The sequence below is a fragment of the Falco punctatus genome, assembly GCF_963210335.1.
Source record: "Falco punctatus genome assembly, chromosome: 7".
NCBI lineage: Eukaryota > Metazoa > Chordata > Aves > Falconiformes > Falconidae > Falco > Falco punctatus.
Window position 1 is genome coordinate 17,977,895 of NC_137587.1, and position 15,823 is coordinate 17,993,717.

At 37.1% G+C, this 15,823-nt stretch overlaps 1 long non-coding RNA gene across 1 annotated transcript in view; it reads left to right on the forward strand.

Annotated features, from left to right (window-relative positions):
• Positions 1–15,823, forward strand: part of LOC308067288 — a 39,904-nt gene that overhangs the window by 5,978 nt on the left and 18,103 nt on the right. Inside the window, exon 3 of the long non-coding RNA XR_013929511.1 lies at positions 776–15,816. This is a non-coding gene — a long non-coding RNA (uncharacterized lncRNA). The remainder of the gene's footprint in view (positions 1–775; positions 15,817–15,823) is intronic.

The following is a 15,823-nucleotide window of genomic DNA, read 5'->3' on the forward strand; positions in this document are numbered from 1 at the left end:
GCTGTGTTGGTGAGAATTTATCCAATTGCTTAGTAATGCTCTGAAATAATTGCATTTATGCTTGTGAAAGTGCTCATATATTCCAATGATGCACAGTATACATGAGTGCATGATTTTACGACCCAAATTAGAAGTTTCACATTTGGTCCAGGAAATCTGACACTGATAGATGGATATAAGCATCAGGCAGTGCATACAGTGCACCAGTGCCTGAGTTTCACGATTGGGATTCTGAGCAGAGACAAATCCCCCCAAAATGGTCAAATTCCTCTTTTCTTTTCAGACAAATCTTACAAGATGAAGTGAGCCAGTCTGGGAAAAATTAGGTATTTCCTAGTTATTAATAGCATAATTTCTCCTTCTATTTTCACCCTGGAGTCCCTAAGGGACTCCCTAAAGTCATCAGAGAGTCCAAAATTTACTTTAAGTACTATGTCTAAGTTTATCATTAGTTGTTTGTACAGATAATTTGCAAGCTGCTGCTTGGCAACAGTCTTGCACTGTCAGCTATGTGTAACAGAAACTGTTAGATTTTTGTTGGGTTTAATCTGGAAGACTTTAAGTAACAGTAGAATAAAATTAATTGTTCCAGTAAGAAAAGCATGAACATATATCTTGATAGTATATGAAAATATCAAGTCTGGTAAGTCAGAAAATATTACTAGCTGGTGGCATTCTTCTAAGTATAGTACACTGATTTGTGTGGCTTCAAGGCTTGGTCCTACAATACCTCAGCCTTTCTATTGATTAAAGATTTTGATGTTTTCCTTTTTAGGTGAATGCTGAAATACAGTAAGCACTGGTCATCTGCCTATAAGCATCATCTGCCTACCTTGCACTGATGTCCAGCAGTTTCAGAAGTACCACACAGTGGGTCTATTATGATATTGCAATATGCAGTGAAAGGTAATGGTATTGCTAACTGAAATCTGTGTTCTGTATCTGTAAAACAAAAGCCACATTTAATTCTGGAATCATGGAAAGATAAAAACTTTTACTTACCATAACTGAGTTTAAGGGCATTGTCACCATAACTTCTATTTACCCCCAGTAGTCCATAGTGAAATAGTTTTTTTCCTTTATGGTCCAAGAAGAACAAGCATAAACAGAGCCACGCTGAGGATCCCATCCCCCCAGAAACCTGCTCAGAATCCAACCACAAGAAGAAAAAGAAGAAAAAAGAGGAGGATCCAGAACAGAAGAGGAAGAAGAAAGAAAAGAGTTAACATACTTGATCAGTTTTGATGCAGGTCATCAGTATGTTTATGTGTACATACAAATTACCAATGGATTTTTAAAAAAAATGCAAAAAAATTAATCTCCTTCCCTTCCTCCTCCCACTCTCCCCAAAACCCCAACCATGCTGCAACACCTTGTTTCTTAAAATGCATGTGTGTAAAGTATGGATAGATAAGGTGAAAAACAGCTGGTACCCTTGAAATAGCATAGCTACTGTCCAGAAACAGTGAGACTCAAGATACAGAAAGGAAAAGTGTAACAATGCTACTAAGAATGCTTCTTTTCAGTTCAGCATCTCATTTAAAACAACAAAACAGCTACTTAAACAGGATGTAGATAACATCATCCCAGACGTCCCTTTGTAAACATTTTCCAAGGAGGCAGTGATTAGCTACTTCCTCCACAGGATATCTGTTTGTCAGCAGCAAGAGGCAAGACACCACTCACTAGAAAATTAAGTGTATGGTTTAAACCTTTTAAAAGTAGTTTTGCAGATAAATTTTTGTAGATATAACAGTCCCTTTGAAGTATTGCAGGATGAAAGTTGGGCTCACAGAAGTGGTTTACTTTTTCTGTTTAATGTAATATTTACTTAGATTTTTTCTGTTTAGCACATAGCAGCTAAATATTACAGCGCTCCTTCGAGCTGGTAGGAAATGTAGATGTGATTTGGATGTGGTTTGTTTCTGACAGAGCTGCTTCAAAATTTCCAAACTGAGAGGGCAAAATTTAATTTTACTGCTGCAGTGTTCAAGGCCAGTATTAATGATTTTGCCCTTGTTATTTGCAGTGACTGTCAGTGGTAGGGATTGTGTGAAGGAGCAGGAGTGGCAGGTGAGGTGAGATGAGGAGTAATCACAGGGGTTTCACAGGAGGTGGGTGTGTAGGAAGTAGAGTTTCTCTGCCCTTTCTGATCTCATCTGCAGGAGAGGAAACTTTTCCAAGGGGATTTCACCCTGAATTGCAGGTTTGGGCTGATTTGAACTGAACACTGGATTGAGTGCTGAAAATGTAGGTGGACATGATGTGCCACAGAGAAAAGGCCTGTGCTCCTCCTCTGCTGAGGAGCTGTCCTTTTGCATTGTTTTAAGGGAAATGCTCTTTTCCCTTCTCAACAGGTTTTGCTTCCCCTCTCTCTGTTTCTTTCAGTATGCTCAGTATGTGAGTCAGCTGGGGAAGAGAGGAAGTGGGAGAAGAGGGGAGGAAGAGCATCTTCTCTCAAACCCATTCCAGCAACTCACTGGAGCCCTTGGTGCTGGGGGGTCAGAAAGAAGTAGAACAGGGCTGAGAATAAAGGCAGTGTAGCTGCAGATAATAGCAGTGCCTTCCAAGGGCTTTCTGCCTTCTGTTGTTATTGATACAAGAATTAACAGTAAGTCGATCAGTATTTAAAAGGAAAAAAAATAGTCTTAGTTGTGAGCTGAAAATGGTAAGTTTACCAGCCACACATACGTATGAAGGGAAATATTAATCTTTCTGGGATTCTGTTTGCCTCTCGTGTGCCCTCTCATTCTCAATTAGTCTGTAGACTTATGGCTTGACCTGGAGGCTATCTGCTCCACATGTACTGCAGAAGAAAGAGTGGTTGACTGAAGAATTTATCTGATGCCTTTTCAGTTGAACTGAACTGGTATTTCTTAACATATTTGGAGCTAGTTAGAAAAAAATCACTTTTTTACCAAGCTGTTTACAACAATTGTTACACACAACAGTCCTTTGTTGAATTTCTACTTTGTCCCTGAAAAATATCATCAGGATAGGTCAATGCACTGGTCAGTCTTCATAGTTCTTAGAGTTATTAAGAATGAATGCAGAAAATACCTTCAAAAGATGGGTGACCAAAGCACCAGCAAAACTATGCTCAGACTCTGTAGGAGAATACGTAATACTCCTGTGTTGATACCGTCGGGCTTCTACTTAGATGAAAGGAATGTAAAACCCGTTCCTCAGTCTGGTGGATTTGATAGACACTATGCAATAAATTGTGTTGGGAACAGGATCAGGCAGGTGAATGCAATCAAGAAAATTTTAAGTGAGACAATGGGCCATCTTCATCTGTGGTCCATTGTGACTAGGTGTCAGATGAATACAGGGAAGTGTCAATTACTCAGACCTAAAATGATGCAAGTTTTCCTGAACTTCTAAGATCTTTTCCTTCTCCTAGTTTTATACCTCCTTATCTTCCCAGCTTTAAAACAATGTGTATTGTTTCCTGTTTTAAAGGACCACTCAGAATAGCAATATTGTCAAGCATTACCATCCCTTTTCTGGATTAGAAGCATTATCTAATGCCAGCTTCAGTTTTAATCAGGGACAGTAGCTATAGCAGTACTGAACAGAATGTAATTGCTAATATATACCAAAACCAATGTTCAGTACCATATCAGCAATGACATCATTTGAAGGTATTTACGCACCAATTCAGCATCATTTAAACCCACTCTTATTTTAAAATGCCAAACAGGGACAGGCTGAAGATTGATGTGCTGAAAATTAATATGGTTTAAATTAGGAGCTCCTCAAGGGGCAGTGTTAAAGGGTTCTTGCAAAGCCCTAGCCCAAGTTCATTCAGTTAGGTTCAGTTACTTATTATAGGTGTCTCTGTGAACATCTAATTTAGAAAACAATGCACAGTTGTCAAGATATGCCGAGAGCCTTTAGTGCTAAGATTTCTTGTAGTCAGGCTACAAGAGGGTTAGGTAAAGTATCCAGACTTTTTGTAGCCTCAGTGGGAAGGTTCTTTTTCAATATTTTTAGTTTGCAGCTTTTTATTTTGCCCCTTCAATCATCTGTAAAAAAAACAGTCACAGTACTTTTCTTTAACACTTCTAAAAGCCTCTAAAATCCTGTGGTATAAACATGAACAGTGAAGTCTTATGGCAACCTGAAAATAATGCAGTAGTGAAAGTCAGAAATTCTATTTCTGTCTGAAAAGTGGTTGTTTTAGGTGTGTTTTGTCTCTCCTATCTACCTGTCCTATTTTATCACACCCATGGAATTTTGAAAGGAAGGGTAGTCAATGTTTGTTCAGGGTGACTCACAGGTTAAAAAACCCCAAACTGTTGAGTGCTATTTTTTTGTCAAATACAAACACATTTTAAAATTTGGGTTTAATCTTAGTGGTATCTATCTTAAAAAGGTCAGAAAGTGAAGAGGAGGAGGGAAAAATATTGTCAATGAATTGTGTGATTAATGAGTCAGAGTAACTTAACTAGTATTCTTAATGCAGATTGTTTTACATCGCTTTTAATAACATGCCAAATGCTATTATTCTCACCATCAGTTACAGAATATTATTTAATATCTGTTTTATTATTGTTTTGTTATGTATTAATCTGTTGTATTATGACAAAAAAGTTTAATGCTTGTTTCCATAGTAGAGAGAAATGACAATAAAGAAGGAAAACTGTGCTTAAATGGACATGTCAGATTCTACCAATATTCAATCACTATTTTAACAAGGTGCGAACTGTGTTCAAACAGACAAGTTGTTAAAAGTGCTTTTGTCCAGTCTGTAGTTGCAGCAATGAAAAAATAATTCAAACTCTTACAGAAAATAGGTTTGTAGATCCCTCAGCTTTTTGGCAGGATAGATGGCAAAAAACAGACAGTAGCACCCTGTAGAAGCAATTGCTGGTTGAGATTCAGAACCTTAAACCTCTTTTACTTAGCTTTCATGATTTCTCCAACAGCCAGTGTATTTATGCACTAGTTACTGAAGATTCAGTTTAACCCACCAGTGGGAAGCATTCCTGTGCTATGCTGACTACAACATTGTTCATTATCATTAGAAGCTGGGCAAGCATGTAGATGTGCTACGCTAATAGTTGTGGTGACGATGCTGTGATAAACAGATACAATTTTAATGTTTAACATGCCTCTGTAGGAAGTTGTTCCCTTGGAGCTGTGTATATTACAAAACATGCTTAGGTATACTGCACAGGACTGAAAGAGTTATTTCATTTATTTTTAATTCTGTTTTTCTCTGTTATTTTCACTGCCTGTATTTACGTAGATACAGTTCAAGTTAATAGGTAACCACCTTTTCAAGCATTGTTTGCCTCCCTCATCACTACTTCCATCATTTACCTCATTCTCCTGTTCCTTGAACTGTAATCTCAGTGTTTTTGGAAACATCAGGCGTAAGAGGAAATTCAGTAGGTCACCCCAGCTATTTAACAAGCCTCTCTCAATCACATGCCTTCTCTGTTTCTTTTTTCTGCCATTTATGTATAGACCAAAACATGCCGGTTTTGTAAAAAATTTCATTCTATCTGTTGTGTAGGTATCTACTTTTCCTTCTTTATTTCTTTGTATCTCATCTGTCTCTTTACTCTCACAAGGCAAATTATTTAACAAGACAGTTATTTAAAGTGTTCTGCAATTATTTTATGGAAAATGTTTTGAAAAGCAACAAAACCTTCCCACTATAAGAAGTCTTTGTGCTCTCTTTTAAATGCTTAAATACTATGCTTTTTGCAAGCTTAATTCTTTTAATCTTTTTGATACTTTGAAAAATTGCTTAAAGGAATCTTTTAATTTGAAGCTGTTTAACTTTGTTAAATATTTGTCTGTTGTGTTTTTTTCTTCTATAACCATATGGTGGTTATTTCTGATTTTCTCACAGTTTTGATGTAGTTAATCACACAGAACCTGGGGCACGTAGGGAACTACCAACATTGTCGTTTCACTAATGGACAACTGTTCAGCAAGATTGATATCTCAGTCCATAGAGTATTTTGTATTCCAAATTCTTTAGATCCAAGTTAAAATTCTTAATACCTCAACACAGCTGCTTCCTCAATCTGGTGGCATCTAAAGCTCTTTTTCAGGACAGGCTAGTAAGCCCCCAGCAATCAAAATCTGTAGGCTGTTTGCTCCTCTGTCTATGTTGCTTGAAAAGCTTGATCCAAGGACTACTTAGTATTAAATATAACAGAAACTGAACCTGATTTCTTCCCTTCCCAAGAAAGTGTTCTGGTAGTTGGCTGTGTTATTGTTTCTTGTGTGCATTTCCTGTATACATAAGGTTCTTTCATTATTGAACAGGAGAGAGTGAGAGCACCCTTCCCTTTTACATGTCCTACAGCCTGGCATTTAAGACATTTTTCCACTGAGATGTGGGGGGTAAGATGTTAATTTCCAGACAGTGGAAGGAATTGAACCTAGGTGTCTCATATAATGATATAACGAGTGAGAGCATGTCTATGAGGGCTCCTAGCATCTGAGCCATTGAATTTAAATACAATACAAAACCAGAGTGTTGACTTCCTTGCCCTTTGAAGGGAATATATCTTGAGGAGAGATTCCAGAACCTCAAGTAGAATAAGTGCCTCCTCTCAGCAAAGACCACTTATGCACCTCAGATGATATAATTTAAGATATGATCTCTCAGAAGCAATTACTGTTAACTGTGTTCAGCTACTCACAGTTCAGAATGCAGCCTGTTGTCAGTCTGAGTAACTTAAGGTTCTGGATTCTGCTCCATGGCCAAGAACCTAAAATTGCTTGTTACTGCTCATAACTTTTAGTTAACACTGTGTTTCACTGGATCTGAACTGCATGACATGGTCAAGGTCACAAAAGCAAGCTGTGGAAGAGCAAAATACTGAATTGAAATGTCAAAGATCTGATGCTAGCATCTTAACCAAGAGTCAACCTTCCTCTCTCAAATAGGTCATCATAATCCAATAAACATGTCATAAGCATGCTGTTGAGTTATGCTTCCTTCTTTCCTTGATAGCATCACTTTCTCGCATTGCAGTTGTATAGCTACCATTTGAAAGTACCAACCTCTTTATATGTGTGATTGCAGCGATTGCGCAATCAGCTGTATTCATTACTATAGCAACCAGAATAAAAACATTCTGTAGCACATCCCATGTAAAAAGATCTTAGAGTTTCAGCTGCTTTCCTTCCATTTTATGCTTACGCTGAGTAAGGTGTATGACGCAGTGGAAATTGTGTGCTTTGGTTTGGTTGAAGGCTGCTCACACTAGTGAGGGTGGAAAATTGAATGATACTGGAACCCTTGTTTTAAAAAGGGAAATAAAATTTCTGACCTGCTCAGCAGTACTCAAATGAAACATATATACCCTTTCTCCAGCTTCCTTTGCACACTCTTGGCAGGGTGTCTCACCAGCTAGGAAGAAGAACAGTTCTTGTAAAGGAGTAAATAACTTCCAACATGAGACAGATACTCAAACTGCATATCCTAATGTTAGAAGTTCAATCATTGCCTTCTCTGAGCCTCGATGAGGCCTTGCCAACACTTATGTTTTTTAATAGACCTTGCCTAATTATAATGTCTGAAATCAATAACATAAATATTCTCAATCTTGAACATAACTTCACCCCACTTTTCATCTCTGTTTCCTACTTCTTCCTTTAAATCCAGCAGCAGGGCTTTCTGCTGCTACCAGTTTTACCCTCTGAAGCACAGAGGAAATCTGGATGTGGCTCAAAAAGACATGATACCCGCAGGCTGAAATGAGAGATCCACGTGCCATCCATGCTTGAGCAGTTGTTCTAGTTCATTATTTTATTATGAATAGTACAGTATTTGGCTTTCACCCTTTAAGCTCCAGTTCCTAATATTGCATTGTTTCAGGAAATTGCATTTGTTGTTGGGTTTTTAATTAATAAATTTCCTAATATGGAGGAAAACTCTGAAACCTAATTAAAGAGGTCAGTGAGTGGTTCTGTTAACACCAAAACTAAAGTAGTATGATTTCTATCACATTAGTTTTCTTGCCGCCAGGCTACAGTCTGGTATCTACAGTTGTCCCCCTATTTTCACATTTGTGTTACGTTACCTTTGGGACCAATACCTTTGAATTACATTACCAGTACTTTGTGTCCAAGTTTGCTACAATTTGCCAGGAGGTTCAAAAGTGACATGTGAACACGCGGGCCAGGCGCCCCTACACACCCACGATTGCACAAGTTTCATTTCCTTAGGAAACCAGGCTGAAAATGAGAGGCAAACCCAGGGAACTTGAAACTGTCTCCTAATCCAATACGGTATCCACATTCTAGCAAGAGAAAAAGTGCAGTGTTTAGTTTTCCCTGTAAGTTTTACAGGGCAAAAAGCAGCCTGATCCACTGCTTACTGGGCTTAAATGCAGGAAATCTTGTTTCTTTTGTTTGCTATTAGTCAGTTGCGTAATTTTGGTCAAATTCTCTCTCATTTCCCTTTTTGCCTGTTTAGACACAGTTCAGTCAGGCAGGAGCAAGCACTTTGTCCCTGTCTTTACAGTGCTTAGCACGCTGATGCCCATGAAAGACTCTAAAAATCAATTAATACATAGTGCAGCATTCCTCTTGTTGATTACGGTATAATTAATCAGAGTAGGAATAACATCTGAGGACTTCAGTCACCAATACACCAGAAATAGAGCTGTTCACAGATAACTTTTTGAAAACTTCCTGCAGATTAGAGGGGATTTGTTTATTGACTCTAAACAATTTTAATCTGGTACATCTTTTTTCTGAATCCTTTAAAAGCAGAAAAAAAATTAAAATCAATTACTCATTATGAAGAATTAATCCAATTTACTAGTTTCTTTTACTCTTAAGCAATCTTCTGAAGGATTCTTCTCTAAAGTACTTGTTTCTTTGGCTATTCAGAAAATGCAAGGATCCCGAGAGTGAATAATGGTCTTTCTTACTGTCTCCTTTTTCTAAATTGACAATGAAAGCTACATTGAGAAATTCTGTCTAGTTTTGATGTTGCTGGTGGTGCAAGTGCTGATAACTGTAGCAGATTTTTTTAAGTGAGTTCAAAAGGCTGTGAAAGCCTGGCTTGCTCAGTACCTTACTGTAAACAGACCAAGGGATGGGTTCTACGATAAGATAGTAAGTGTGCACCACACCCTAGATTCAGTTACATCAGAAAAAGTGCCAGGTTTTCATTCACATCACCTCTCTTGCTGTTAACCTCTGCTTTTCTTTCAGCACAGACTAAAATAATGGATTTGTACCTCAAGTTTAATATCATAAATAAGGGTTCTGAACTATAAAAAAGCTATCCTTGGCTTAATTGTAACTGACGTCTCACTTTGAATGAACAAATGAGTGCTGTGCTTTGGGCTAATGCAAGTGATCCCACAAAGCCTGTGCAAATCATATGAAACACTGAGTGAAACTTGAGTTTAGTTTGGATTAGATGTCCATCATTATCAGTTTATGTTAAATCAGTAACAAGTTTTATATTGACAAAGCCACCTCCTTCCTCCAATTACTTTCAGGTTTCCTTCTTATGTACAGTGTGTTTACAAAGGCCTATTTCTCTTTCATGAACTTACAATGTTTAGAAACTTTTGATTAATTTTCCTACCTGATTGATAACTAGCCAGAATGTGTTCCTGATTCATCAAAGGAATTTGAACATAAAATCTTTGACAAGATATGACTAGTATACACATCATCAATTAACGGCCAATTACTAAAAAAAAACCTCTAAGCTGCCATTAACTGATGCTCTATGCAAATTAGCATGAAACAGTAGCAATGAGTACAGTTAAGCTGATGAGTAGAGGTCAGAATAGTAAGGAGAAGCAAATATATTGTCTGTGGTAGGAATGTAAGAACTATCATTCTAAAATACATCAATGCTCTTTCCTTTCAGCCTCAAACCTTGCATTTATATAATACATCGGGTACTTCAAGCAAGACTTAAAAAAAAAAAAGTGTGGTTTTACTTTTTACTTAAGCAAACATTTCCATCATGTGTTGCTGAAGACTATAATAGATTATTTTGTACTTAGACTGCTGCTTAGGAAAGAATCCCAAGTAGCTGGGATTCAACCTTGTAATGAATGCAACAGTACTATCATGAAATAGGACCTTTTCTGATCCCCCTAGGTGGAAAGAAATTTTACTTTCGGGCTTAATTCTATTTCCGGGGGGGGGGTCCCCAAATGCCTTGTGATGATCTTTGAAGCAGCACGTTGTGCAAACTGTGCTACAGAACACATATTTAAAAAAAACGGTAATGCCTCTGTATATGGAAGGCCAGAGCTGAAGCATCAGGAAACTAGTGTCAGGGAAGGTGTATAAAATATACTGCCTGCATCTTTTCTGTGACTTAGACGTGACACTTGAACCCACACAGCTGTATGTGGAGCAGAGAAGACTCTTTTTGTTTTGGGCAGGGTGAGAGAGATAGAACGTATGCTTTTAGAACAAATCCTTACAACTGAGGTAAGTGAATTTCCTGTGTAAAAAGCTTCAGATTATAAATATGGGAAATAACTTGAGAACAAAGAAAATGTTAATGTTGTTTAAAAAAAAATTGCACCGATATTCATCCTTTCAGCATCTTTATGAACAAAATTAACTTACCAAGCTTTGCACATCTATAAAATGTAGCTCATAGCTTACTGATTCTACCATTCATTAAACATCCATTATTAGACTTACTACATCTCTTAAAATGACTCATGCACTTGTATGTAGAATTTCAATAACATCCTGGTTGCTAGGGTACATGGGATCACTCTGACATATAAAGTATCTGTTAGAAACAGATTTTTTTTAAGTATATAATGAACAAATCTGTATGGTTTTTTGTTCAATAGATGTTTCTGCCAGCAGTTAATCATGCAAAACAACATGACATCTTATGCCTTCAAATAAATATTGATCTATATTGTACACAATCCATAACTGACACATACAACATGTATTTTTCCATTTCATTGAACAGCTTTTTATTCCTGACATATGTATGTGTTAGAATAGTTTCTGGGGTAATTTTCCTTGACTTATTTTTTTCCCCACTGGCCCACTCTGTCAGCATTGTTCCTTGCCTATAATCGGGTTTTATCTTTGTTTCAAGCTTCTCCCAGCTTTCTCTGGGGGTCAGTACAAAAGCATTAGCCATGGTATGGCTTTTGACATATGCTTCTGTGTCCTCATCTTAGAACTACAGGCTTGTTTATGCACATGGGACTGTGTTTGTTTCTACATTAAATGCATTCTTGCAGAGACTGGGGACATTTTAGGCATTATCACTCCTCCATTAGTCCAAGCTTTTCCAGAATTTATGCTTGTGCATAGTGTGACACAATCTGAACTTTAAGACCAGAGTTTTCTCTGCCACACCGGTATTTAATTTTAAATAGTGTCCTGAAAAAAACTGTGTTAAGAGAACAATAAACCTGCAAAGTGATGGGGCTGGCATATGAGGAGACCAGAATTCATGCTGCCTAAAAACTAGAGGTGGATTAAATAAATTATTTTTTTCAGTTCCATTGCAAAATCAAAACAATCAGAAAGTACATTAATTTTATGTCAATCCAAAAGACCTTTTCTTTTTTTATTATTTTTTTTATTTTTTACTCAAGATATGTTTTTCTTGGTTTGGATTCACCAAAAATCATTCATTGTGAGACACTAAGAATTTCATTCATTATTCTAGGTAACATTTGGGTCTTTTCAATTGTTTTTAATTTAGCTCAGTAATGAAACAGGGTATGATTTTTCAAAATGAAACATCAAAAATATTCCATCATGTATGAAACAAAACCTTTTGCCTTAATAATAGCAAAAATCTTGATTTTAATACTCCATACCTCTTAGTATTATGTATCAGATTCAACTAGTGTTTGCAAATAGTGTCAGTACAGTAGAAAAGGACATTTTTGATTATTAAAAAAAATCCCTAGATTTATATAAATCCTCACTTTAGTCTGTAGGTAAATATGCATCATTAGACAGTCCTTACCTAAATATGAACATATTATTTCTGCAGGACTCCTGCCTAATGACTGTGCATTCAGTGCACATGATAATCAATGCTTACTAATTACTGAAAACACTATTTTGCAAGAGAGGAAGATAACAAGTGTCATTGAAAGGGAAAGTGCTGTTGTAAGATTATGAATAGTGGAGCTTATCAAGGGTCAGTTTTAAACAGTTCTTACTTAATAACTTCATTAATAAGCTTATATGGAGATACGAGAGTGTGATGATTGAGTTTGCCAACATCAAAAAATACATCTACCATTAACGCAGAAGGCGGCTGCAATATCCAGGAAGACCCAGATGACTGTAAGGACTAGAATAATATACAAGGGATGAAATTTAATAGTATGAAGTACAAGACCTCTTTGGGACTAATACTGAGAGTTTCTGTTAATTTGTGAGCTCACTGACTGGAAACGGCTGTGGTGGGGACAACTGCAGTGAGTGGCTGATCACAGAATGATTTATGAGTCACCAGTGTGATATGGCTGTGAAAGAGGCAAGTGCACTAGATGACATTGGTTACAATAGTGTTGGAAAGCTGTTGTGTTATCTGATGTGCAGGAGCTATTTCATCTATGAAAGTTCTTGGCATCCAAGCTCAAGAAAGATTAATTTAGCATGAAACAAATGTTATGGAAGGAGATGCTCCATTTCTCTGCTGTGTTTCAATCTGTCATAAAATCTCTGTTCATTTAGATGACTATATGAAACTTCATTCTAAAGGAAAACATAAGCACAAGTACAGATAGAAACTTCGATGAATAAATCCAGATTCAGCATTAGAAGTTTCTGGCAAAATGGTCAGTAAAATCCAGAGGTGGCTGGGTTATGGCTTCTCCTATTATGGGCAAGTAATTCAATAATCCTTGAAACCAATTTGGAACATTCAGGAAAAGGATTAGATTATGTGGTTGCCTGCAATTGCAGGAAATTAGATTTAGTGATCCGTAGCATATAGTTGTATAGTCCTATGAAAAGTTTGCTATTTTCTGCAGTATACCTCTCCATGAATTAGTTTATTGCAGTCTGCACTGAATACATACTTAGCTTCCATTTTACAATTTCTGTTACTATTACTTCATTAATTTTTCTAGATTGAAAGAAAAACTGTTCATGTTGTATATATGGAATACCAAAGTACTAAGAGTAAAATCCAAACAATTACATCAAGTAATGTTTGGTGTCCCATCTAAGATACCTATAATCTGGTTTTCCAAGTATTTAGAAATTCGTATTGAAATCATACTTAGCACTCTAACTTCTGCTGAGGAGACTCAGCTCTGCTGCGAGTCAGACCACAGGTGCCTTTTTTTTTTTCAGTCTTGAATGATACTTAGATTGAGGAACCGTATGGAAAAGACAATTCAATAGAAAATCCTCCATCATGTTCTATAACACTAAGTTAAGATGTAGCAAAAGACTGTATTTCTTTTCACCTGATCTGTCCCTAACAAGTAGAGATGTTCATCCAAGCAATGTTTTATCTGAAGGTGACTTAACGTTTCAAACTGAAATGGTGCCAATATTGAACTTTGGCAAAGGACTTAACTAGACAACTTGGTTGAATTAGTATCATTTGTTAGCTGGTCCACCAGTCACTGTTATTAACCCCCTGAGTTTTGGTTTAGAGGATAGCCCCCACAGGCTCTAATTCCACTATACGGTGGTAATGCCAGCCTAAGGCATTGCCATCTTTCCCATGCCTGGACGTTCGTTACCCCAGCGCTGCAGTTCATGTCCCCTGCCTACCTTGTACCTGTGCAGCTGACTGTGGGACTATGTTGTGAACTGTCAGCCAACTGATCTGCCTTATGTGTGCGTGTTTTCTTTCTCACTTAAATCAGTTAAGCCCTCCAGTTCACAGGATGACTCACAAGCTGTTGCTCTGGCTTAACCTAGAAGGAGGACATGTACTACCACATGAGCCCAGGAACAATCAGCCTGAACAGCTCCTCAAGCCACAGTATCATAGAACAATGACTCTGGGTATGTCTGTGCTGGACACTAGGTGTGTGACCATTGCTTGGATAGACAAAAGAGTTCACCTGCGAATTGCTGTTTGCTAGAAGTGGCTGTAGTCATTACACAATTATCGGACGCAACAATTTTTAATCAGGGCAGGCAAATCCACACCATCATCTTGGTGAATTTAACAAAGCATGAAAAGATTGATTATATCCAGTGGTACTGTGCATAGGTTGATCCTATTACTTGATCTCTTGTCTACTGAAATCTAGAAGGTAATTTAACACAGACAATACAATGTTTTTTCTCTTGATTTTACTCTCAGAGCTGGTTCCATTGTGGTAGCTGAAACTTACAGAAATACCCAGCTAGTGGCAGTGGCATGAAGAATTTCAGCCCACATAGTTACAGTTTGCTAGTTAGAAACAAGAAAAACTAAGTTCTTATTATGGAAAATTATAGGCCTTATAACACTTAAAAAATGCTAATCCTGTAAGCCTTGCACTTTACTGCCCTACTTAAAAATGAAAGGCAGGAACATTGTTTTTAAGCTGTGGTTTTACTCTGTCCTTACGTGCTCTGCTTTGATTTTGACACTGCCTGTATAAGCGCTTCTAAAAACTGTGATATGATAGGTGTTTAATTTAAAGTGTGCTTCTGGGAAATCTTTGTGCCTGTCAGGTAGTGATTTTTTAAAATCTGACAAAAAAAGAGAGCATTAATCTCATGACCAGATACCAGTTTCTTCTTTAACTTTCTTTCTCAGTCTTAATGCAAGTACTTTCTCTTTAGTCAGAATTCCTGAACAGTCAGACCTAAACTTTTCTCACACTATAAGGTGCTGCAGGTTGCACAGGTGCATTTGAGAAGTGTTTTCTCTCAGATGGTTATTGAAGTCTCAGATTTAAGATAGAATCTGTATGTTCATGAACTTCTTATTACAGTGTTCTATCAAGCTCACCTGCCATAATGCTTTAACCAAGGGGGTCATTCTGCTTTTGGTACCATTTATTTCAAAGAGAAGCTAAACCCTGGAAATTTTAACAGATGAGTTAATTATAGTAAAGCAGTTATCTTCTTTTTTGCATATGCTTCTCATAGGTATCATGTAAGGCAAGTGTCCATGTTTTCATTTTACCTAGTGTTGAGCTGTGAGTGGTAAGTTGAAGGATAGCCTTTCAAGTTACTTTAATTATGGAAACTAGGAAAGACAGCTTAACAGTGAATCTGTGTTGCAAAATTTTTGTATTTTGTCTATTCAAATTTTGCTTACCAACTAACTTGCTACCTCAGCTGTGGTGTTACACTGAGTCTGAGAAAGGCACGTGACAGATTTCAAATGAGTTAATTAACTAAACTAACATAATTTGAATTTTGATCTCCTAACTTTGAATTTTGATCTACTTTCAGCCTGACAAGAAAAATGTAATGTATACATATGTCACAGAAAAAAGTCATTTTAGTGAGAGCCTAAGTTGCCTTGCATTCCATATGTAATTACATATTCAAGAGACAATCTCCATTACATACCTTTCAGCAGCAGTGCAAAGGAGCAATGACTTGGAAGAAACAGTTTTGAGAGATTACTGTAGATAAGTATGTCAAGTTTCAGAGGTTATCAGCAGTTTTTCTGAGTTTTGTAATTGTTGATTAAAGAAGCTGCTGTGTCAGTCAGCACTGACCCAAAGAAGAATACATATCCTAATACATACCCTTAGGCTCTGAAGAGATCTTATATACATGTTCCCTTTACAGCCTGAGTATGTGTTGGAACTAGAATGGAAAAAGAGGAAAAGAACAAAAGCTCTGTAAGGAAATATCAAAGGCCATTAGAGAAAGAGCTTTTAAAAAGGAGACAACGTAGCAA